The 24,791-nt window shown below is 42.6% G+C and overlaps 1 long non-coding RNA gene across 1 annotated transcript; it reads right to left on the bottom strand.

Annotated features, from left to right (window-relative positions):
- Positions 1–8,709: 8,709 nt before the first annotated feature.
- LOC125310758 lies at positions 8,710–13,161 on the bottom strand. Its single transcript, XR_007196351.1, has 3 exons — positions 12,977–13,161; positions 12,236–12,328; positions 8,710–9,140 (listed from the first exon to the last, which is right to left on the bottom strand). It is a non-coding gene; the product is annotated as an uncharacterized LOC125310758 (long non-coding RNA).
- Positions 13,162–24,791: the final 11,630 nt, after the last annotated feature.

A 24,791-nucleotide genomic window follows, 5' to 3' on the forward strand; every position in this document is an offset into this window, starting at 1 on the left:
GGCTGGTGGGAAAGTAATGGAGCAGATTTGACACGTGGTGTGTGTACCCCTTATTGCTCTTGAAAGCACAGTGATGTACCCATTTTGATAAACACTCTGAAAAGATGATTAGTGTTTGTTTATTATATGGTGTTTAAAGGTCTGTGAGACTCCAAATTGTTGATGGTATGCAGCAGGGGGCAGCACCTTCCTCCATAAGGCTTTGACTGGGAGCCTTCTCACTGTTTCGGATGATCGTGTTTTCCACACATCCAAAGACCCACATGAAATCTTAGACAAACATTACTACCTATGTGTGAACTACAGATTAATATTTTTTGCAAGTTAACAATGTTTGGTCTCCCATGCCTATTACAAGTGCTGTTCAAGTCATCTACAATAGACTAATCACAATAGACTGATCTATTCTGTAGGACGGTGATTTATTAATCAGCAATAGATTAATTAAGATAGAATTAATCAACATTTTGAGAACTCTCTTGTTGGAACACACATCTGGTCCAGGTTTTTCAACCCAAAATGTGCACAATTGCTGCACGAGAACCAATTTTGATCACATGCAGACTGTAATATTGTTTATTACGTTTTAGCGTAGACCAATAAATTTGACTTGATGCGGTGTGAAATGAAATTCCCCTGGCCCCTATTCATTTGATGGGGGAAAATAATAAGCCACAGTTTCCATTAAGTCATCAAATCAGTGGGTGAAAGAAGTCATGGAGGAAGAACAAACTAAATTTAGAGATTTGGCAGGGCTGAACACATTGAACTGTGTTGATGAGAAAAAAAAAGGAACTGAAACTGGAGAAGAAAATTGAGACCGAGGAAAAGTACAAACAACGTTTCAGACATGAGATGTTCATCATAACAGGATACGATAACAACATTACATGAAGACAATGATGCATGTTTCCAAACAACATTCAAAGCTGGACACTCAAGGACCCCAGAGCAAAGAAAGAAAGCCTTCTTTTACCCAAACATGATGGCTTATGATATTCTAACAATAGGCAGCTTGGAGTAGCTGTTGTCAGCCATGAACAGAGAACTCTAAAGGTCTCTGTATTCAGCAAGCACCCTTCCCTGGAGGCTCCCTGAAGCACAGAGCTGCTATCACAGCAGTTGACCAAAGGCCTTGTCCCTAATTTCGCCAACAGGTAACAACTTCTTGCCTCAAATGCACTCTCTTCCCCAACATTCTGATTCTGAATTGTGAGTCGTAAATTTGTGCTCTTCTCTGCTTAGGTCACTTCTGTTTCAAGGTCACAGCAGTGTCAAAGGTCAAATTTATCTAGGGAGAAGCCACTAATCCTGGAAGTGCATGTAGGGGGATGACCTCTCTCTCTTACCCTGATGGACCAGGGTAATGAAGTTTCCAGAGCAGGGCTGTAGTGGAGGCTAAACACAAGTAAACACAGTTTATCCACCCCTGAAATCAGACTGTATTATCCGCATTCACAATATGTACACTCATCAACACTCTAGGAACCATTTAATACCACTGGTATTGGACAATAACCTCCACCATCATCAACCATGTTCTGAATGCCTTATTTAAAAATCCGATACCCACCTCTTATTTTACCACTACGCCCCTGATCCAGAGTGTGCCCCCATTCAAATACTCAGGGTGGAGAATGGCGGCCCTTGGTGGGAAGGCACGGATGGTGGTAAACGTGAGGCCCTAAAACATCTTCAAACCCCACATCATAAAAACCCAGAGTTATGACCTCACATTAGATTCTATGTGTCTTTTCTCCGTCATTACATTTCTGACTGCTTCACAGCATTTATTTCTTTACCTTCCGTACCGGGCTCTGTGGTGTCAGGCCTTGGAGCAGTAAATCAGTCACAACTCCATCTTCGGAAGAAGGGGGGAAAAAAGAGCGATAGTAGCACATGTGGCCTGAATCACCACAAAACATTCGCTGAATGATATCGGTTCAGAGGGTCCATCAATCATCTGGTGGGGTCAGATACCCTTGGGAATCTCATCCCATTTCCCTGTGATGCATCGGCTCCAGCACTTTCTCCACTGTGTTAAGCGCTCTGTCTTGTGCTCAAAGTGACATTGCAGAAAGGTGGCCCCACTAGTTTACTTAATGTCCAAACTCTTTCAGACTCCACTTTAATCTGTGGCCTTGTCTGTCCCTTACCCCCACACACACACACCCTTCTCTCCTTCCTCTCTCACCTTACCTCCCTCTCTCCAATCATGTCACTCGCTCCCATCCCCCCTCGTTCTTTCTCCCCCTTCCTCCCTCTCTCCCTTGTCTCTTCAGTGTACCTTACTCAGCACAGCCCTTTCTGGCCTGTCACCCTAAGACACTGGCCCTTAATTGAATGTCTCCCTCCGTAAGCAGTGGCTGTCCTGGCACGGGGCTCTAATGGACTGGCTCTGTTCTGTACATTAAGCGCAGGGTGTGGGGGGGGGGGAGCTGGAGAGATAGGCCTCAGCCTGAGTCACAGTGGTCCAGAAGGCTGTGGGTGGATACACACAGAGAGAGAGAGAGAGAGAGAGAGAGAGAGAGAGAAAGAGACAGTGTTTGGGAAAAGAGAGAGAGACGGGGCGTGTTGGGTAAAGCTATATATACGGTATGCAATGATACGGTATGCAATATTACCCATTCTGTTCCAATAATAAGTATTTTAAATATTTAATTAGAAAGCATTTTATATTCATTATTAATTTCTTTATTTTACTACCTGTTTTTTTCTACAGAGTTTAATCAGTCTGATTCACAGCACAGCCTGATTGTAGGAAAGGCCAATTACTTTAGCAACAAATGAACGGCTTCTACACTGGACAAACACTTATACAAACACCCCATAAGCACATCAATCCTACTCATTATCAGAAGTACTCCTCATTTATAAAGGCCAAGTAACCTGCAAACAGAGGAATATTCAAGGTTCATTATGTCGTCTTTAACCTCAATCTTCCAAACCTTCAGTCCAATGCAATTTAAATGAGGTTGAACAAAACCAAAAAAAACCCAGCAACAACGTATCATTAAACCTTAAGCACTTGATCAGAAGGGAAAAAAAGTACTGGGGCTTGGACTGCAAGGGGAAAATATGGTGTGTTTATGTGAGCCAGAGATTAATGGAGTAATCAATGAGAAGACACAAAACTGTTATGTGAGGCCGTTAACTCTACACTCGTGTCAATACACACCACTGTTGGTTTAATTAAAAAATGAAGGAGAGATGATGAAGACAGCCCTCTGTATTCTCTCTGTATTGCTTTCACTGAACAATATCACAAGCGGGACATTAAGCATTGGAATTGCAACTGACCACCTCGGCCCACCTTCATGCTGAAAGATAACAAGGAATTAGAACCTAAAATTAAACGGGACTATCAATTGCCATTGGAGGGTTTCGCTTGACGCATTTTTTTTTGTAGCCTACTGCCGGTTGTTGTTGGGATTAGCTCCGAGGCGAACAAGACAGCGAACAAATATGTTTATTGTGTGTGTGAGTGAGGAAGGTAATTTTGCCGTATGAGTGATCGCTCGAAAAGGACCGGGAGGCAATTGGTATTCTAGGTGACCAGAGGTATGAGAGACTTTAATGGCCATCAATGTGTTGAAGAACAGGAGTGGGAGGACAGGCCTTGAAACAGAGCAATTAACGTCAGTCATGGCATTATGAATACCAATACATTTTTTTACCAAGGTTCTCACATTCAATACAAAGAGTAAATGGTAAATTGTTTGAGAAACTGGGGTCAAGGTGAACTGTGATGGATATTCAGAATTTCTATGGCCATTTTTTAGCTTGGTCATCACCAGGTTAACTTGATCATCTAGTTCAATATGCAGTTAAGCCTGAAGTCCAGATTAAAATGCTTTGGTTCTGAAAACTTTTTAAAAGGTTTTGATTTCTCAGAGCATTTCTTGTAAAAATGATTATATCAAATCTCACATATACTGTTCTCTAGCTAATTACCCTATTTCCAGGTGATGGAAATATATATCTGTTTATATCGTACTTGTCTTTAAAAGCAACTAGGGACATATTAACTAACACCTCCCACTCAGAATCAGCCCAGTTCAACTACTCTGCAGCCACTGCAAACCGAATCACTTTTAGTAGTAATTTAATGTTTCATCTTTTCATCTAAATTTTGTATACATTCGATTTGATATTTTATCTTTCATCTTTTAACATCTGAACATCCATGCTCTCAGTGGACAAAGCTCTTGAGGAAACAGACGTTCCTGTGCATTATCTATCTTTCATAGCATTTAGCTGTGAAAATGTTAGGTTAAATTTTTAGTTACCTATAGGTTTTTTTACAGCCGTTCCTGTGGAAACATTAAGCCTTGATACTTCATACCCAGCTCTCCTAACCTACAAACCCTCCCTTCACAACTAGGTGGACTATCTCTGCGCATACTAAACAAGCTCTCAGCTACTTTATTCGCTTGGTTGCATTTGTCACCTATTTTATTCAGCAAGACCTTTCTGTGCACTGGCGACAGCCTGATGTCTGTCTAATGTTCTTCCATCTTCCAGTGCACACAGAGTCCTGTGCGGACGATGGAGGCCCCCTGCCCAGGCCCCAGTGGGTTCAATCAGTGGATGAGTGCATTTTTATTCTTTTTAAAATTCTTTTGAATTGCTAAGCACATTCAGACAGTGCAGCTCATCTGCTGTTTTTAGCAAGCAGAAGTACATGAAGACACTGCTAAAAATGAGCATGACCATCTACTTTTGGGTTACTTCAGAAAATGTGTCAGTCTGCTTGTCTGTTGGATAAAGTAAGGCAAGATGGTTCACAATCTGCACTAGAGATAATGAATGACAATGACGAGAAAGAAGCCTCGATAATTAGATGTGTGAGGTGTATTGAATTGGTTAATCTTTACACATGTTATGTACCAGAAACAAATTATTAACCAGTAGAGGACCATCCAGCAGGAGAAAGTGGAATACAACTACCTGATGATGCTTGGTTGTAAGGATGGGTCCAGTTACAATATATATAAAAGTATATAAGTATAGATACTCTTTTGATCCGTGAGGGAAATTTGGTCTCTGTATTTATCCCATCTGTGAATTAGTGAAACACACACAGCACACAGTGAACACATAGTGAGGTTGTGCTAACCCAGAGCAGTGAGCTGCCTGCTACAGCGGCGCTCGGGGAAAAGTGAGGGGTTAGGTGCCTTGCTCAAGGGCACTTCAGCTGTGGATGTGGGCATGGGAGAGCAGTGCTCAACCCTTTCCCCCGACCACATTTTTCCTACTGTTTGGGGACGAACCGGCAACCCTCTGGTTTCAAGCCCGAAGCCCTAACCAGTAGGCCACGGCTGCCCCGTGGGCACTGAAGGGTTACATGCCTATGGCTTTCCAGACACTGGTCCCAAGGTCAGAATAATCAGCCAAGATTTGATGTAATTACATGCAGGTCCTTTTCTATCATTTCATTTCGAGTCAGTCCCTCAAGACCACCTGCTCCAATCAATTGCACAATGAAGCACTAACAATTTCACTTTGTTATTTGAGCTTATATTACATATGTGTGCCCCAATAGTAGACTATGTTAGACATTTTGACATAATTTACTTCACAACGTTTAAATGTATCACTTACAGTCGGCTGATTGAGGGATGAGGATGAGCTCAATGTTGGTTCGACTGGTTTAGTTTCTCATACTCGGCATATTCAGTTGTGTGGCGTGATAGTATAGTGCACAACATGCCAGGGCAGTTGTGGTCAGGGCTTCGGACTTGGAACCGGAGTGTTGCCGGTTCGATCCCTGTACCAGTGGGAACGGCTGAAGTGCCCTCTCTGCTCCCCGAGCGCTGCTGTAGCAAGGCAGCTCACTGCTCCGGGTTAGTGTGTGTTTCACCTCACTGAGTGTTCACTAATTCCAAGGTGGGATAAATGCAGTGATCAAATTCCTTGTATATGGCCTAGAAACCTGATAGCCTGGGTGCTAGCTGAACTTAGCCCCACCCACAACATTTGAGGCATAGGCATTGCTTCGTTGTGGAGCAACTATGCTCAAACCAGAGCTGGTCGGACCAATCAAATCGGGCTTTACAATTTGCGACAGCCTTCCCCAGCTGTTTATAACATGTTTGTAGCATATCGGTGTTCAACTGAATTATTTTTAAAAACGGAGGGGAAATATCAGTTTTTCCTAATAGCCTACCATACGTATCTCTTAGATTTCGCTAACAAGTGTTGTAGGAGATATTGACTGCACAATAACTTTTACAAAAGACCAGAAAACAATGCAAAGGCATTTGTGGAGAACAAGGATGGTTTGTGTGTTCTTCCTACATCTCACGGTAAGCTATTTCTCGCTTTTACAAAATCCAACCATAAAAAAACAAACAAATTATATTTATCTCCAAATACTGGCCAGCTATGGAACTCTGTGCACCCTCTTTACTGATATTGAGATGCTCATTGGCATAACCACAATTTGATAGGCTGGTGCATGCATTGATCTGCATTGGCACTTCAAAAGTTGAAAATGTTTCAACTTTTTGATGGAGGCAACGGATGACGTAAGCCCACGTAAAGTGTATGAGAAGCATCCGCCAAAGCGTTCAGCAGAAGGGTGTGAGGGGCAGCGTCAAAAGCATTCAGTGGAAGCGTGTGAGGGGACAGAGTAACTGCTGAAATGAAGCGATCCTCACACCTCTCTCCTGGTTAAGCTGCTGAATATAATTACAGATATGACACCGCAGGAGACTCAGCCCATAGGAACAGCACCCTGCACTCTCACACTCTGCCAGCTGCATGATGACTACATAATGAATTGAGCGCAAGATGTTGCCGTCCCTGAGAACGTCAATGAGGAGAAAAATTTATGCTAAGCTAATGCCAAACAGATTTATTTGCCCAGACAGTGATGACCTGTCAATTAGTGACTCGAAGGTGTCAGATCTCACGGTTGTCAGAGTAACATGACAGTGTGGCACATAGTGTGCTTTGGTGTTTGCTCTCTCCGTGTTTAAACTAGATTATAAGTCCAAAGTCAACCAAAGCTTAATTAAAAACTTCACATTAGTGTACACTAAACAGTAATTACTACCCTCTCAAAGATTATTATCAGCAGGAACTTCTCATGGAACACACTGCTAGCTCGCCTTTGATGTGGGGGCCCACTGAGACTTAGTGTACCACAGTGGCAGAGAACCTCCTCACAGAAGTAGAAGTCCAGCAAACTCCCATCAGACCTAATTAGTCCAATAGTCACATAGAGAATCTCCACCCACTCTAAAGGCTTCATCTACTGTAGTAGGAAAGAAACCCAGTCGTATGTTACTCCATCAGCTGGGATAAATGAAGATAATCCTCAATAGCACATTTACAGGTTAATTGATGGGTTAACAACATCAATTGCAAGTATAAGTTTTTGCGAAATGCATCATATGTCATGAAAATATTTGCTGCTGATCTAAGAAAATGTACTGTGCTCCTGTTTTGACTATTGCTAACCAATGCAGACTGTTGCAACTGATCTAGAGTCAGTATCTTTCTCAGCACATGTGCGTCTCAGCGGCGTGCCAACGGAATGCATCATGTGTCAAAGACCACACGCCTAGTCTGTCTACTGACGTACCTGATTAAAAATGTGCCTCATTACGGAGATGCCCTGCAGCTCTTGACCGATGTGTGAGGGAAAATCGACTTGACACCAAACCCACAAACACACACACACACACACACACATACATACATACAGTACAGGCTGAAACTGATTAACACCCAAATGTGCTATTAAGTCGTGGCACAATGAAGGTGTACCTCCGGAGACGGGCATCTGCCATTATTTTCCGGATAAAAATATTAAGTTATTTTTATAACCTGTGCAGTATGACGTCGGCTGGTGCTGAACACAATCCCAATAATGAAGAAGAAACACTTCAGATTCTGTAGGTCACATCGATTCTATTCTCTTTAACAGTCTTTATGGAATTCATTTAGCCAGTATATTTCTTGAATATGTGTATTGAGTGGAGCATGAAGAAGAATCCACAGAGGAGCTGATGTAGTAAGCACAAAATGGCCGCATCAATACAGCGCGATGAGGTCTGGCACTGGGAGTCTATTCAAACTCCATCAAAAAGGTATTAATGTTCGCGGACGTCTCACAGCTGTGGGGGAAAGATAAGAGAGAGATATGGGGTGCCATTAGGAGGAAGGGGAGGAGCAGTCATTAACATAACAAACGAGTCTCAGAGTCTCTCTCCGCTTCACCCCTGGCTTGTGGGCTTGGGCAAGCGCTATACACACAACGCCAGGGCCAATGTGTTCAGGCCACGCCAGCCAGGAAGAACAGTGCTAACAGCTGGGGAGGAGTAGGGGGCCATCAGGTAGCCATTTCTCTGCTGTCACGCCGAAAAACACAAAAGGGCGCGGAAGGATCTAGAAACAGCTGTTAGGAATGAGTGGGTGGGTGGGCAGGCTCGTGGCCGGGCAGTGATGCAGACCATTGCTGCTTTCTTTTTGGTGTCCTTCTGTAGCGGATGCCAGCTAGCTTAGCTGTGCATGTGTATACCTCACTCCCCGACGCCTCAAGAGTGCTACCCTAGTAGCCTGGGCTTTTAGCTCCCGATCCGAGGTGCTGCTGTTTCGCGGGTTCGAGTCCGTTCGTGTACAGGGCTGAATTGTGCAGGTTCAACACAATGCAGGTTACCCTTTCTGGCATCCCCTCTGACTGTCTGTCTGTCTGTCTGTCTCTCTCTCTCTCTCTTGCTCTCTCTATTCTTCCTTCTGTCTCCTTCTTTCTGCCCTCCTTCCTCCTCCTTTCTGCGGCTCACCTTGAGATCCAGTCTGCCTCCACATCGTCACCCCGGCAAATGAGTTTTCCAGGATATTGTCTCCGGTGAGGGAAGAAGCCTTCTGTTATGTGCTGTGTGTGTGTTGTGTGTGGTGTGTTGTCTGGGCGAGAAATCACCTCTCTCCACCCCCCTCCTCCACACACACACACACACATACACACACAGTTATTGGATTGGAGGGAGCGCGTTGTCTTTCATGGCCCACTGTGCACCATCTGTTGCCGCCACCAGGGTATCGGAGCCCACCTCCAGTCTGACTCCTGGTTCGTCTGCGATATCTCCGAGACTCGAAAAATGCGTCAGTCGTAGAGTAGGCTCTTCCTACCTCTGGTGCCAAGGACACAGCAGGGAAGAAGAAGAAGCAGTCTTTAGTTACAGAACAAGAGAAAGAAAATATAATTTTGCATTGTGAAGTAACTTTATTCGCTTGCTGGGAGTTCAGCAGCCGGGAATTTATTTACACTTTTTTTTTATTGTGGAATAATTCCCTGAGTTGTGTGTAACGGCACCTCTACGTGCCACATGGTTAACTCCGCATGTATTCTCATTTGCTGTGAAACAGATGGAGCGCTGAACTTCCATCAGGCAATTTGCCAACGAGCGCCAAAAGATTTTTTCGGCAGTCAAATCGCCACTTTTAATCTTGCCCTCGTTCCGTCTCTCTCTCTGTCTCTGCAACGATCTGGCCACATCAGGGGCGTTCTCAACCAAAAGGCTACCAGCTGTTTACAGGTTATGGAGTCAATGTGAAGATTATCTCCACGCGAGCTTCAATAACGGATGACTCCCGAGGAACAGTGGTGTGGAGGATGGCGTCTTGGTGAGACCAATCTGTGCTCCTAATGAAAGGAGCAGTACAATCAGAGCGACGGGACCGTAAACAGCCATAATGGAATTCAGTTAATATTCCCCCTTTAGGACGTGTCACGGTGAGACTCCTGCACTCGCTTTGACATTGAGTCAGATTTCATGGCTCCCGGTGCTGTTTGGTATGGCGAGCTGTAGCGCAAATATCTAACAAATGAACTCCCCTGTCACAGCAGAATGTAGCCCCTGTGTGCTGAAATGAGTTCTGTGAAACAACATCCAGGGGACACATCTGACAGAAGAGCAAGCCACTCCACGGTGGACAGCATGGCATAAATAACCCCCCAACATACTGGGCAACAACATGACTAAAAAAAAAAAATCATTCTAAAATGCAATTTTGACAGTCCGTGGATTTGAGGCTCTGACACAGGTGAAATGCAGGAGAGGAAGATATGGGAGGAGGGGTAGAAGAGAGGAAAGGAAGAAGAAAAGAAACAAAATGGGAAGAAGGAGTGATAAGGAGAGAGGGACAGAGAGGACAGCTTTGCAGTAGGTAAGGCGACGGGGGAGGTGGACGGATTATGGGATGGAGAATCGTAGATGGAGGAGGGGGGTCTTCTGGTGCACTGCCATTTTAGGTGAAGGCAGCGAAGACGATTAATGAATAGAGCACTGAAGAGGCCCCTCCATGTCTCCAAGCAACGGGCAATGTAGGCCGTAGCCATGATGTCAACATTGGGGGGGACCAAATCTGTGGTGCGGTCTGAATTTCAATAACAGAATTTCAATACATTTCCTGCCATGCAAAAAATCACAAACAAGTCATTAGTTAAGTCAGTCAATTGACTGATCCCAAGCCCCGCCCCCTTTTACTATGTCACAATGAGGACTTCGGAGGACCTTGATCAACCTCGGTCAATTTTGAATTTTCTAGTGTCCATTCTTTATGACAATACGCCGGTAATGCGAATGCTATAATGCTTCTTTTGCGAATAGACTAAGTAACTAAATAACTAAAGAGCTCAAAAAGGTTAAAATATATGCCTGGGTACTTGTAGAAGTGACATCCGATATCCTGACCGTGTGAAACGCTACCGCACACAGGCCTAACTTTGCATAACTTTGGATAGGCTGCTACTTTTCAGTAAATAAATCTGAGTGTGTACGAAAATGTTCCCTGTATTTGTGTTCATAACTACACACAAAAACATAACTAAACCTGGTTTCCACTGTTAAAACGACAACATAAACTTCCGCAAAAAATTATACCTACCTTGCAGGAACTGAACTCGCACACTCATACTCATACTTAATCACGTATCGCCTTACACACAACAAGAATACTTTCAGCTTTTAGGCACAGGCTACCTTGCCATGTTTAACTTGGGATAGAAGACTGTTCAAAGAAATAAGCTAACGATCATTTTTTCAACAAACGCAATATCCTACTGCGATGCATTATTGATGGCTGAATGAGAGATAGTCTTCTAAAGATCAAATCATGTGCCAATTCAAAACTAGGCTTTGCTGTATAGGCTATGCAGTCTCGAAATCGCCAAAGGCCTACTACATTGCCCACATTTAGCCTAATCGGGCACTGATGAAGTCTTATGCAAAGACAAATCATGTCTGCAATTGCTCTTGATAGCGTCTGCCTGCCATGCAGATATGTCGTGCGTGGTAGGTTTAAACTCGGATAGATCTAGTGGTTTCTTTTCAATACACTTGTATCATGTTTATTTGAACTCTTCCTTCTAAAGCAGCCATTCAAAATAATAAGTAGGCTATCGGCCTACCAAAGCGAAGCTATCTCTCCACCTCCCCAACATGAGCTGCTTATAGGCTAGCCACTCTCCCAAGTTGCGTGGGAACTTGGATCTGCAGCACTTGGTCCCGTCTTCAATTAATCCTTGAAATATGGTTAGATTTTGTTATGGCACGTCAACACCATATGTTTGCACAGACCTGTTTATTGAATCAGAGTCACATCTGCAGCAAATAAGGTAAACTACCTGCTTGTGATAACGTGCTAATTGTTTATATCCAGTTAACATGCATCCCATTAAGATCCGTAACACCGGATTGGTTTGTCCTCGATTTGTGGTGTTCCACCTTGTTGATAACAGAATGAATGTGTCCTTCCGCATACTGAAGGCCTTTCTGGCCTCTGTTTTTTGAATATATCAATATTACTTGACGCCCAGAAATCCAGCATACACTGTTACACTAGGCTAAATGGGGGTGCTGCGTCCCCACGTTGAACACGCGTTCTCACACACTTTCCTGCAAACTTGTCCGACTTAGCAACAGTAACTATGGGACTGACAATGGGAGGTGGGGCTTGGGATCGGTCAATTAGGATATACCAAACTTTTGACGGACATAGGCACGGATGGATTATGAACCCCTGGGCATAGATGCAAAAAAACCCTCGCCAGTTAAGATAGGGGGGCCCGGGGGCATACTCCCCCGGAAGATTTAACTAATTGAGAGCAGTGGGAGTTAAGAGTGGCTCAAACATCACGGCATAGGAGGTACAATTCCCTAGCGGTCATGTCCGGGTCACTCTGGTCAAGGAGGGCCTGAACATCTTCCCTTTGTTCTTCGCTCACCGGACAGTCAATGTGAGGAACCACCATCACTCCTTCTGCCTCACCATTGTGGTCCATGGCAACATCCCAGTCGATGTCTGGCTCCTCAATGTCCTAGAAGAGAAGCAGAATTTTACAGGCTGATAGTCTATCCTTCCAGAATAGGCATCTGACATAATAGTACTTGTTTGCATAGAACAAACCAAACCTACGATCAATTAATGTGTTTTTTCTAATTTAACAAACAGAATATGCACATTAACCTACAATAGTTCAGTTAGCCTAATAACCTAATATTAGGCTAATCCAGCCAGACAAGGAGCTAACTAAAGTTAACGTTAGCTATTCGCTAGCGTTAGCTACAGTTAACATTACAGACTAAGTAATAACGTTCTAGACTACGGCTAATGTTGATGTTAAGCTACACTAACATATTTCTCAGAAATGTTTCTTTCTCTAATTTAACAAACAGAATATGCATGTTTACCTTACAATAGTTCAGTTAGCCTAATGACCATCTAATTGTTGCCAGCAGCCAGCCAGACATGGAGCTAGCTTCTAAGCTTAACTAAAGTTAACGTTAGCTAGTCGCTAGCGGTTAACATTACAGACTAAGTAATAACGTTAGACTATACAAAGAAGACGAATGTTGAAGTTAAGCTACACTAACATATTTCTCAGAAACATACTCAGATGAAATTTTACACAAGCCACAGTTTTTCGGTCATCACAAATGCCCGAATTCAGCCACGGGATTCTTACCTGAAGAAACCTCTGCCCACTGCCAGATGCCGTTGTTGTCTGTCTCGAAGATTCGTCTCTGGTTGTCTTCTTCGACTGAGGAGGGCTGTCAATCAAATTTTACTCTTCAAACACGGCTAATCACAGCAGAGCTAGTACCAAACCTGGTTACCGCCCCCAAGTAGAGCAGAAATTCACTTTGCGCGAGCAGAAATCAACTTTGAGAGAGCTGAGTGATTTTCGAGTGAGCGCTGGTCAGATTCCTCCTCGCTCGGGGAGCAGTTTCCTCTGAGTGCGTGCGCGCAAAGAGTATTTGCGCGCTCGCAGTGAATATTTACGAGTGTGAAATAATATAATACGCCCGTATGCATGTTTTATCGCTCGAGTACTTTATGCCACTTTTCTATCGCCTTAGTAAAACGGCCCCGACACTAGGCGGAGGGCCGTTTAAACCTCGTAAGTGCATTAACTTCTGTGAACGGACCACCGTGTCGTCCATTATCCCGCTTATTCCACTGTTGCCACTTGCGTTGTGTTCATTTCCTGTTACAATTTAAACGTTTTAATAGCTAAAACTTGTCTTGTTTGTAGAACTACTTTCTTCCAACACATATCAACTAATTTCTTAACTTGCAGTACAAACTGCCGTTACTAGTTCTAAATGGATGGTTGCTATGGCCAAAGGCCAGTCGTTAGTTCTGTCTCTCCGGTTGTCAAGCGGGCGTATCCCAAGATTCTGATGAACTTTAGCTTGTAAACATCGCTATTTTACTTAGCCTGCTGCCATCCATCTAGCTAAAAGCCACCTCCGTCATATGCTAGGCCTACAATGTTGCCATGCATTTTACAGCTGAGATGCAACGTGACAGTTCATTTTAAACTTCACAAGTTCAGCGAATTAATATAGCCTACAAGTGTGATACGGCCCACAAAATGGATCTTCTTCATAGGTGTGCAAAGAACATACGGTTAATGGTCGTTCTAAATTACGTAGGACAATGGGAAATTCAACCAAGCAGTGGAATAACTTGAGAATAAAACATTGTTACATTTGTACCACTATTACAATTGTACCAGTTCTCCCCTACGCATTAGGCCTACCAACGAGAGTCTAACCTCCGTGTTTTTTTCTCTTGAAGTGGAGAAAACGCTTTTATAGATTTAAGCATTCTTCTGAGAGATTATGTTGAGAAATATAACTTGTAAATCAGGTAGGCCCTACGGACATGTTCAGTGTGAGAAGACGTGCTGAAGGTGGGCTGAGCTTAACGTTGCGCACCGCTCCACATTAAGCCCAGCCCCGATCTGCAAGCTGCAGCCAGGGGCTTCTCTCTCCCCTGGAGTTGAGCCTGTCACTTATCAGCCAATCAAAAATAACGAGAGGGGCTACACAATAGCCAAACAGAAAATAGCACTATTGTATCTGGGTAAGATTTAACGCAACAACCAATGAAAAAACTCGTATCCTGGAATTGTTGAACGTGAATTATTGAACGCGAACCTGTTACCTACTTCTTCCCAGTTTCGTTCACCTTGAAGCTTCGAGCATCATTGTTCATGATTTCAGCACAGTGTAAGTCATCTTTTAATGTTACAACAAATCCACAACTTGTTTGACACAAACAATGACAACGTGACTGCTGCTAGAGAATGTTTCCCAGACAATTAGCATCAGTTGTTCATGACTGTCTGTAACTTAGCCAACAGTTTCACAGCCTGTTCATTGACAACACTTGCTCAGAACAAGTAGCCTATGACTAGTCATAGCCTACTTTCGTTCACACGATGACTGACATATTGTCACATTCTAAACATCTCTAACTCCAAATAGGCTTAATCATTTTATTAGCACTACACAAATTAAAGTGTATTGCATAGCCTATTGTTATAAGTCACTTTTAAAATCATGTCATATTATATAATTATATCCTGGCCATGGATGCATTAATCATTGCATCTGTATTCAAAAATGTCGGGTAATAAGCAATTAAGCATCCTCTCATTCACCCTGAGAGGAAAGCCCCCTAAAAGGTCCAGGTTAGTGGATGCTCAGAGGTGGTGAAAAGGCCCATTATTGAATTGTCAGTGTCATGTGTCAAATCTTTTCTTTTGCAAATCTGAGCAATTATAAATTATACTTTTGCCCCATTTTGACTTAGGAGGGCATTGCTCCTACATACTGTAGCCAATAATCAAATGCCTGCTCTCTTTTGGAAAGCTGAAACACTGTTGGAAAACAATTAGAATAACTGTGTGATGTAGCCTACTGACACAAAGTTACAAAGGCTAGATTATTGTTTTCTTTTTCTACTGGATAACAAGCATCTTTGAACTGACCACATTTCAGCCCTCTAGGTCTTGACTTGATATGACTTGAGTCCTAGCATTAGGATGAATATAGAATGACAACATGAGTACTTTAGACCATTATTTGCCAAGATATGCTCATGCATTTTGTAAAATGCCCTATGAAAACTCCCCATAGAACTTTGGGTTATCCAAAATGCATACTGGCAATCAAATGCTTACTGCATATAAACCCATTATAAGCATAATCTTGGCCTCAAATGAAAGGTAATACTCTGAAGTTTCATGCTTGCATTTGGATTGTAGGCTACTTCAGGTTCTGATATAACTACGCTAAATATGAATAATTACAAAAAATACAAATCTTTACAATTTCTATTTCAATTCAATTGGTGTGTATAAGATGGGCTATATTTCTGCACAACTAATATTGGATCAACTGTTAACCGACCAGGGGCTGGTGTATGCTAGCTGGTGATGCTAGTTGCGCGTGTAAATCCTCACACCCCTAACCTTAAGAACGGCTCTAACTGCTGAGTTGGAAGCTTGGGCTTTTAGCTCAGTGGTTAGAGTGCTCGACTCCCATGCCGGTGTGTTGAGGTGGCGGGTTCGAGGACCGTGAGCGGCGGACGAAACAACCTCTGTTACTGGAACATCTGAAGGCATATTAATAACAGCAACAAAAAGTTGTAGTATTATTAATGAAACACCCCCATTCTCGCAACCCGTCTAACCAGCCACCCCTTTAACCCCCGGACGGGGGGAATTGTCGACGGGGAATGTCACTCTTGCCTGTCCTCAAAACTTGAGAGCCCTGCCAACTTCATTTGCCATTTAAGTGACACCTGTGGTCCTCCATAGTTAAGACACTCTCTAGCCGGTAACGAGAACTCTGGAGCACTCATAGATCTACGAGTGTTTTCACAACTTTCTTAAGCTACGATGGTTTCGGGAAACAGTCGGCAAATCTTAAGACGTTCGTAAGAGGGACTTTACGACGCTCTTAGGCTTAAGATGCTTTCGGGAAACTGGGCCCTGATGTCTCCGACGATGGAGAGAGAGAGAGGGTCTCTTCCAGCAGATGGAGAGAACCAAGGTGCCTTTACCCTCTCATGCTCGTGTCCTGACAATTCCGCAACCAATTCCCAGTCAGACGCAGAATTGAAATGAATGGTGTTATCCACAGCAAATGATTTTGTGTAATCACGACAGTGAAAAGCAAGATAAAAGCCTCTAATTACATGGCCAAAACCAGAGCTGACCAGACCCTAATTACACACTGCTTCGAAACAAAGGTGACTACGCATCAGAGGTGAGAACGAGCGTTGTGTGTCATTAATACCCATTAAATTATCTGGGCACCAAAATGTGGCCATTAATTTCAATAGAGTCTCTAATTAAACAACGGAGGTCATTTTAATACAGACAAACGCAGCATGGGTACAAAGTCGCTTTGGATGCGAGCGATGCAACTTTTTATCGCGGATAAAAGCTCATTAAGATGCTCTGTTTAGTCTTGTGTGTGTGTGTGCGTGTGTGTGTCAATGTTCAGATCAGGATTTTCGGAGCAGGTCGACATGCACAAGTCAATGAGGTCTATTAATAGCCCCAAGGCTTGGCAGAATACATTAGAAACACTTCAGTTTGTCAGACCGAAGACACGTTTCAGTCTGCAAGCCTTCGCCGGCAATCAATCCCCCATCTCTTAAAGACAGCCGGCAGGGACTGGTGAAAGGGCAGAAGATATCAGATCTTAATGCAATTAAGGTGGGCAAGAGAAGATCTGTAAATTTGAACCCAGGGTTTGCCAGGGTGCTAGGGGATGACCTCTGCCAAGCATGGTAGGGAACACACTGAGGTGCAAAACCTCAACTTAAAGTCGACTGTGTTTCTTTTATGTCATAGTAAAAAAGTTTAATGTGTAGGATTCTTATCTTAAAACTTTCAAATGACCCAGAAATAACAACAGTATGTGAAGAAAGACACGTTTTGACATACAATCAAAAACCTCTATGCTCTATGTTCTGACATCCACTCAAATGAGCATGCCAAAATAGACGTACAGGTGCGTTCAAGACAACTCAAATTGCACACATGTAATCCCTTTAAGCCTAAGTAACATTACAGAGATATTACTACAGAAATTTATATTAATATCCAATCAAACAAAATGACGTGGCAGTTGGGAGAAAAAAAACAGGCAAACAAATCAACATGATAGAACGATTCAATTGTGTTGTTCAAACTCTCTGGAAGACGAGGAAAAAAGTGATACTAATGACTTTGACTCCCCACAGCTGAAGTTGAACTGGTGTTAAAGCAAAGAATCAGCAGAGATTGTCTTAATTGAACTCATAAACAAGGTGGGTTGCTTAACCGGCAGGAATTATTCATGTGTGGGAACAAGAAACCTTTCTGCAGTCCCGTGTTCAAGTCAAGTCGGCACATTTTAAGATTAAAGATCTTGTCGGGGGAGACTTTTATTAAACAATTTATTTTAAAAGCTCTAAGAAGTCTTGGAGTCAGAGAAGACCTTGACATGTTTAGGCTACAGAAGTCTTCCCCTCCCCTGCATCTAGATTAATCTCTTTTCCCTGATAAGACAGAGATGAAAACTCCTGCCCTGCATATTAATCACATCCACCCTGAGCCCATCTTGAGTGATCACACTTTGGGTCTTGCTTCTTCTAAAGATATGCAGGCACTGAGCCTAGGAAAGGAGAGAGGGGTGTAAATGAATGGGAACGAGGGGAAAAAGAAAGAGAGAGAGAGAGAGAGAGAGAGAACAGCAGGAATGAAATCACCCTCCTATTGACAGCCCGGTCTCTCAGTCAGGTCAAAGTGGCATCACTCTCAAAGCTGATCTATAACGTCAGGCTTGGGGCTTCAATGCTCCATTACAGTCTCATAGATCATGCTTTTAGCAGGCCGTCAGTTTGAGTGGGGCTGCATTGAGCTGACATCACACTGATGTCCTACCATTGTTGAGTAGAACTAGAACATGGGAAAGTGTTTGGGGGAGAAAAAAATCCCATTCCAGGAACTGTCTTCTTCAATACTTCATTGTGTAATGCAAAAGCCATTCTGAACATGCAGGACAGCGCTACTAACTACAACTGGTCCAGGAACAGCTCTAGGGAGTAATGGACTATTCGTTTGTCTCTCATGACATCACTCTAGATATGCGCCGCCATTTTTCTGACCGATTTCTGACCGACACCACTGTCTGTGATTGACACCTAGAGGAACTTTGATACTACTGCCTTCAGTGTTTCTCTCGTCAAAACCTTGATTCAGAAGAGGGATAGATTCGTCAGTATGCCCTCAATATGCTGTGCAGTTGGCTGTCCTGGCAACAACAGAAAGAACAACCCTGAGATTTATTTTTATTCAATACCAAAAGACCCCGAAAGACGGAACAGCTGGCTGGCGGCTATAAAGCGGGACAAATGGACACCTACATCACACTGTGTTGTGTAGTGAACACTTCGTTTCAGCTAAGTTTTTCCCTTTTATTTGTAGCGACATTTATATGGTGTTTGGCAGAAATATATATCCGTTTGTTTGTTGTAAATTGATTGCGTGGTTTCGTATGTTTTCCCAGCAAGTTGGAAGGCTAGTAGTGAACGTTAGCTAGCTAGCTGCTAGCTGTTTACCTCAGCTCTGGAACAAGCGCTTACGGGAGCTATATGTTGTTATGCGGATAACACCCACGTAAATCGGTGATAATCGTTGACCAGATTTTACCGTGGGAATAAACATAGTCTCATATGTTGTCTCTGTCCATCATGTATGCTTGTTATGCATTTCGCCCACCTTGGCTTATTTTTAACCACCTGTTAAGCACGGCTTTTTATTAAATGCTTACCTATAAGGCTAACTTAATGGTGTATCCAGTTTGGTATGTCATCTTGTCAGTATGTAATGTTCAGTATGTAATGTTCACTATATCAGTGGAATTTGGTCAGGTTTGATAGTACCTCAACCTCACACGTTTTGTTTTTGTTTTGAATCTTAGGAAGGAAAGATAACAACCCCTTCAGCCCTGACTATGTGCCCAGCCTGTTTGCCCACACCTCTGAGAGCAAGAGGCAGAGGCAGATCTATGTCAGCAGCAGGTTTGAGAAGACGCAGCTCATGAAGCGTAAAAAAAGGGAGCGCGATGACCATGAACCTGCTAAACAAAGGGAGAGCGATGACCATGAACTTGCTGCTTCTACCACCTTTGAGACTGATGCAGAGGAACTGGTCACCACAGTGGAGGAGCACAACTACTGTGTTGAAGCCCCTGACATCGTTGAACCATGCTCAAATGCAGCCTGCTGATCCACCCTTTCTCTGTTGACTGATGAGTGTGCGCGACTCCGAGCAGAGATTCAACAGTTGAAGACCAGAGTTGAAGAGCGAGCATTACATCAGGAGGCATTCAAGGGAAATGACAGTATGGTGCAAGAACTTACTGGCCTCCCCAGCTATGCAAAATTACTTGTGGTGTTCAACTTCTTGGTGGGATTTTTGAATGCTGAACCAAAGATGTCTCCTTTTCAGTGTTTTGTTTTGACCCTTATGCGATTGAAACTTAATTTACCCCTATTCTTCTTTGTTTATTTGTTTGGTGTATCCAAGTCAACTGTTGCAAGAATTTTTAATAATACATTAGATGTTATGTATGTTAGACTGTCCCCACTTACCAAATTCAGATGAGCCTACCAATGTGTTTCAGAGAACATTTTAAAAATTGTACTTCGATTATTGATTGTTTTGAGATATTCATAGAGAAGCCAACTAACTTGAGAAGTAGGGCACAAACGTACTCGCAGTACAAACACCACAACACAGCAAAGTACCTCATTTCAATCACACCACAGGGCGTTATCTCCTTTGTGTCAAAGGGCTGGGGGGGACGGACAAGTGACAAACACATCACTGAAAATTGCGGCTACTGCGTCTCCTGGTGATCTTGTCCTTGCTGATAGAGGTTTCAATGTGAAGGACACTTTTGGCCTGTATCATGCCCAATTAAAACTTCCTGCTTTTACAAAAGGCAAAAAACAGATGCACCCACTGGAGCTTGAATCCACAAGGGGACTTGCTTCAGTGCGCATACATGTGGAGAGGGTGATTGGCCTGGTGAAGAACAAAAATACCATCTTACAGTCCACCATCCCCCTGACCCTCTGCCAAGCAGCTCAAGGACAGTCTACCTCTCTTGACAAGATAGTCACTGTATGCTGTGCTCTTAGCAATGTTTGTCCAGTTGTTGTTCCCACAGAATAGAAAAAAAAAAAAATTCTACCCCTTACATTTGGTTGGTCTTCTTGGTTCTGTTAGTAATTACGCAATTAATCTTGGTGTTCTAATTTGCATTTAGGGATGTAAGTAATAGATCATTTGTCACATGACCACAAATACACACATCACAGTCAGAAAATGATGGGCAATGAAAATTATTTAATAAATAAATAACAATGAATTAACTTACATGTACAAATTTCATTTATTTATTTTTTATTTTTTACACTCCACACACATCCAACGCTTTGGCACCCTGGTAAGCTTCAAACACGACCTATGGAAGTGTTTTCGTTGCCAAGTCTTAGCCATGCATGAGAGGATGTCTGCATCAATTGGCTTTCCACAATAGCACCCCTCTGGTGCCAGGTCAGCAGTAGCAGTTGAGGAGAGGCGTGGCACTGTGAACCATTTACCAGGCAGTATGCCTGTTCTGATGAATTCCTCCACACTCAAGTATGCCTGAACTTTCATCAAACAAGATTCGCTGTGTGAACAGTTCTTGTAGTGTCCACACCACGAAATCAGCGTACATGACCTCGGCTACACGCATTTGGGCCTGAACTTGAAACATGTAACTGTGATCTCGCCTGAGGGTCATTGTACCTTCTGCAATCTCTGTAAGGCAGAAGCGTGGGTCTCCGGCACATTCCTTAAGAGTGCGGCCATTAGCAGTGAACGGGCATTTTATTTCAAGCACGCCCATCCCATGGCACTTACATGTCACCACACCATCTGGCGATGCTCCAATCCACGGTAGGTCAGGGTTGATCATGAGTCCTGATGCTGTTATGTGGAAGTCTATATGGAGATCTTGCATGGCCTTCCAGTATGACTCCCTCGCAGTGTCTTCGTTTTGCAGACCCCCATCTGATGGAAACAAAAGTCAGAATAGTCAGAGCTATAATATTTTGAAGTTTATTTTTAAATTGTAAGTTCGGTGTAAATTGACCCATAGTCCTGTTTTATAAGCTCACCACGTGTAGTCCATAGGAAAAAGAATGAGACAGTTTGGGACAACATGGGCCAAGTTATGGACAGGCAGCTTAAAGCAGACCCATGGGCCAAGTTATGGACAGGCAGCTTAAAGCAGACCCATGAGGGCATGGCTGTCCATAACTTGGCCTACGTTGCCCCAAATTGCCTCATTCTTTTTCCCTATGGGCTGCATGTGGTGAACAACGGGCCTATGGGTCAATTTACACCAGACTTACACTTTAAGGAAGATATTTCACCCATACCCAGTAAGCCCTTACCAAGGAATTCCATTGCTAATGTGTTTGTAAAGGTGTGTAGTAACACACTTTAATGAAATATTTGAAAACATGCCCAATCCTGCCCCTCATTTTGTTACCCATGCACATTACATTGAGTATTGATACACCCTATTTATATTTATTATGGAGCTTGCCTCATGTCATATTATTAGATCACATCATGAGAATGTATGCTTTCATAAAATATATGGTTTGGATTTTCCTATCTTTCCTTTACTAATAATGATGGTGTCACATACATATTGTTTCTGAGGTAAATGTAAAGAAGTAAGGCCCTTTCCTAGCCCCCATTTATGCACAAATGGGCTGAGAAACCAACACAATTCCACAGCATCTTTTACATTCAGTAACCATATGCATGTGACAATAAAATATTTGTATTCTTGTATTCATGACTGAATAGATAGAAAATGTAACATGTCCTGCTCCTAAAACTATACCTGGTTGCTTCTGTGGAAAAGTGAGAAGACTGTGGATAGCAAATTCTCTTAATCAGAGAAGGAGAGTTCTTTGTGCTGGCTGCCTCATAAAAAGCTGATGCTGTAACTCGTCCTGCTCTGTGATCAAACCACCATCTTGACTTCCTCTGTTCCCTTGTCTTCTCCTCAACTAACATACACTTAAAAAAATGGACTATTAAATAAAGAATAATAATTCCTTAATTTCTGATTTCATAATGTTACAACTGCAAGGATGCCACAATTCCTCTCTTATGCTAACACAGGACTTTATTTTGTAATAACATTAAATAATATTACCTTACCTGCTCCGGTGTGAGATGTAGCTCCTCAAATATTTTAGCACCTTCCTCCAGCAGTGTGGGCAAATCCAATTGAAGTCTGGTGCTTGAGTACAGACAGGTGAGCAGTGGTGGCATGTCCAGCTGTGCAGTCTTTGGCATATATGTCCTGCCACGGAAGGCTGTCTCAACCAGCACATTTAGTTCCGGTGGAGCGTCAGCAACTGTATTTTCCATATAATATATTCTGCTCCTTTCTTGTTCACTCTGACACTAAACATCTTATTTATGCCCAAAAGTCCAACTCTTTATTCAACTTCAACACACACATAAACCCCTTCAGCATTTTAACATGCTAATTCACTTGCTGTAACACCCAAATGGATCTGTGTAAACAGGCACACGCTAAAACAATGCAGGTGGTGGTCAATCAGAAATGTTTGTGCTGGGTGAAAAGCTTTCCAGGAAGTGTGTGGCATGTTGCCAATTCCAGGGGGACTGTAATCTATTCAGATCTGTAAATTGCTTTGGATAAAAGTGTCAGCCAAATATGTCAAAAGAAACCACGGTAACCACAATTGAGATAGAGATGCACATTTCAATCACAAAAAGGATTCTCCATATCGTACAATGACCTTCAAATGTATAGTGAACACTTTATCAAGGTGTATAAAGAGGAAAAACATTCTGAGAAAAAAGCTCTAGCTTAACAGAAAAAACAACCAACAGCCTTGGACATCTACTCATATATACACACTGATTTGTATGGGTGAGCTGCTTAGCTGTGCTAGTTTCAGTTTACACAAAGCCCCAAGAGACTTTCTCCACTGCATATACTGTGTCCACTGCCAAGGAGATGTGACTAGGTCAGGGTTGGGTTAGTCTTTAAACACAGCTAAGTACACAGAGCTGCACTTTCCTCGTTCTCCTTTTATCTTTTGTTTATTTTTGTCATCTTCTGAGATTGTGAGAATGTGATCTATTATTGTGTTAAATGTTTCAAATGTAAAGCCCTTTGAGCTGCATTCTGTGCATGAAAGGTGCTATACAAATAAAGCTTATTATTATATTATTATTATTATGATTATTTTTATTGTTATCCACACCACACTATTGATTTAATTCATTTGTGTTTAAATTTGGTATTTCCTTTAGTTTCTTCCTGTTTCTGTTTTAGTCTAACATTACTTGGGTGCACACAGGTTATGTTGACTTTAGTTATTTTCATATCACATTTGTTGTTAGGCCTACGCTTGCATTCTTGTATTATTTTTCAGTTTCATGTGCAGGTTGTGCATTGGGGCGTGTTCCCTGTTTTGTTGCTTATGTGGAGGGTACCTTGGCTGTTCCATCACCCTTAATGAGCAGAGCTTGATTGTTGAAGCCTGATTGGCTATTAACAGAACATTTGTTGTAATTAAATCCTCGTGTTTTCTTTGGTGCGGGCCATGTGAGTATCTGTCTGGCATTGATGTGAATGTCTGGTTGTGTGGTGCTTAATTTAATTTAGGTCATTACGTGACTCACTGTGTATTGCTTTGTTTGGGGTTTGTTTGTTGAACTTTATTTTGTTATTAATTGTTTATGTACAGTCCCAAAAAGCAAAGTCAGCTAATATCGGACCACCCGCAGCTTTCATTCAACTTGTTGTGAGTATTATGAAATGTCACGTTATTACAATTAAGGAAAAGGTGTAACTGAATAAGGCCCCGTTTACACGTACATGGAGATTTTGGAAAACTTGCACATTTGCATAGTAGAGATTTTGGAAAACTTCAGTTGCATGTTTGCATGTAAACTGGCACAAACGGAGGTTTAGGCAGCCAACGTCACAGTATGCGCCAGAATTTGCACCTGCACCGAAAATGCAACCTATGTTTACATTTTCATTTGGCTATGGTGATCATGGATGCATTCAGAGTAGAAGTCACATTTATGTTGGTGCAAACCCTTTTCATCTGTTTGCATTTGCAAATACAGTTTAAAAGAGAAAGAGGAAGTGTTGCTGTTGCTATTTTCGGGATTCTGATTGGCTAACGCTGGCTTGATCTTCTCATTACACTGCCACCAACAGGTTACAAGGATAAAAGGAAGTTTATTGTCACATGCATATAGTTACTGGAAGTAAGAAATGCAGTGAAATTATGTCTGGTGTCAGCCTATTTGTGCATTTATGGGGAGAGGGGTTTAGTAGATTAAGTGGCAAGGGCTGCATAAGAAA

This window comes from Alosa alosa, chromosome 17 (genome assembly GCF_017589495.1).
Source record: "Alosa alosa isolate M-15738 ecotype Scorff River chromosome 17, AALO_Geno_1.1, whole genome shotgun sequence".
NCBI lineage: Eukaryota > Metazoa > Chordata > Actinopteri > Clupeiformes > Clupeidae > Alosa > Alosa alosa.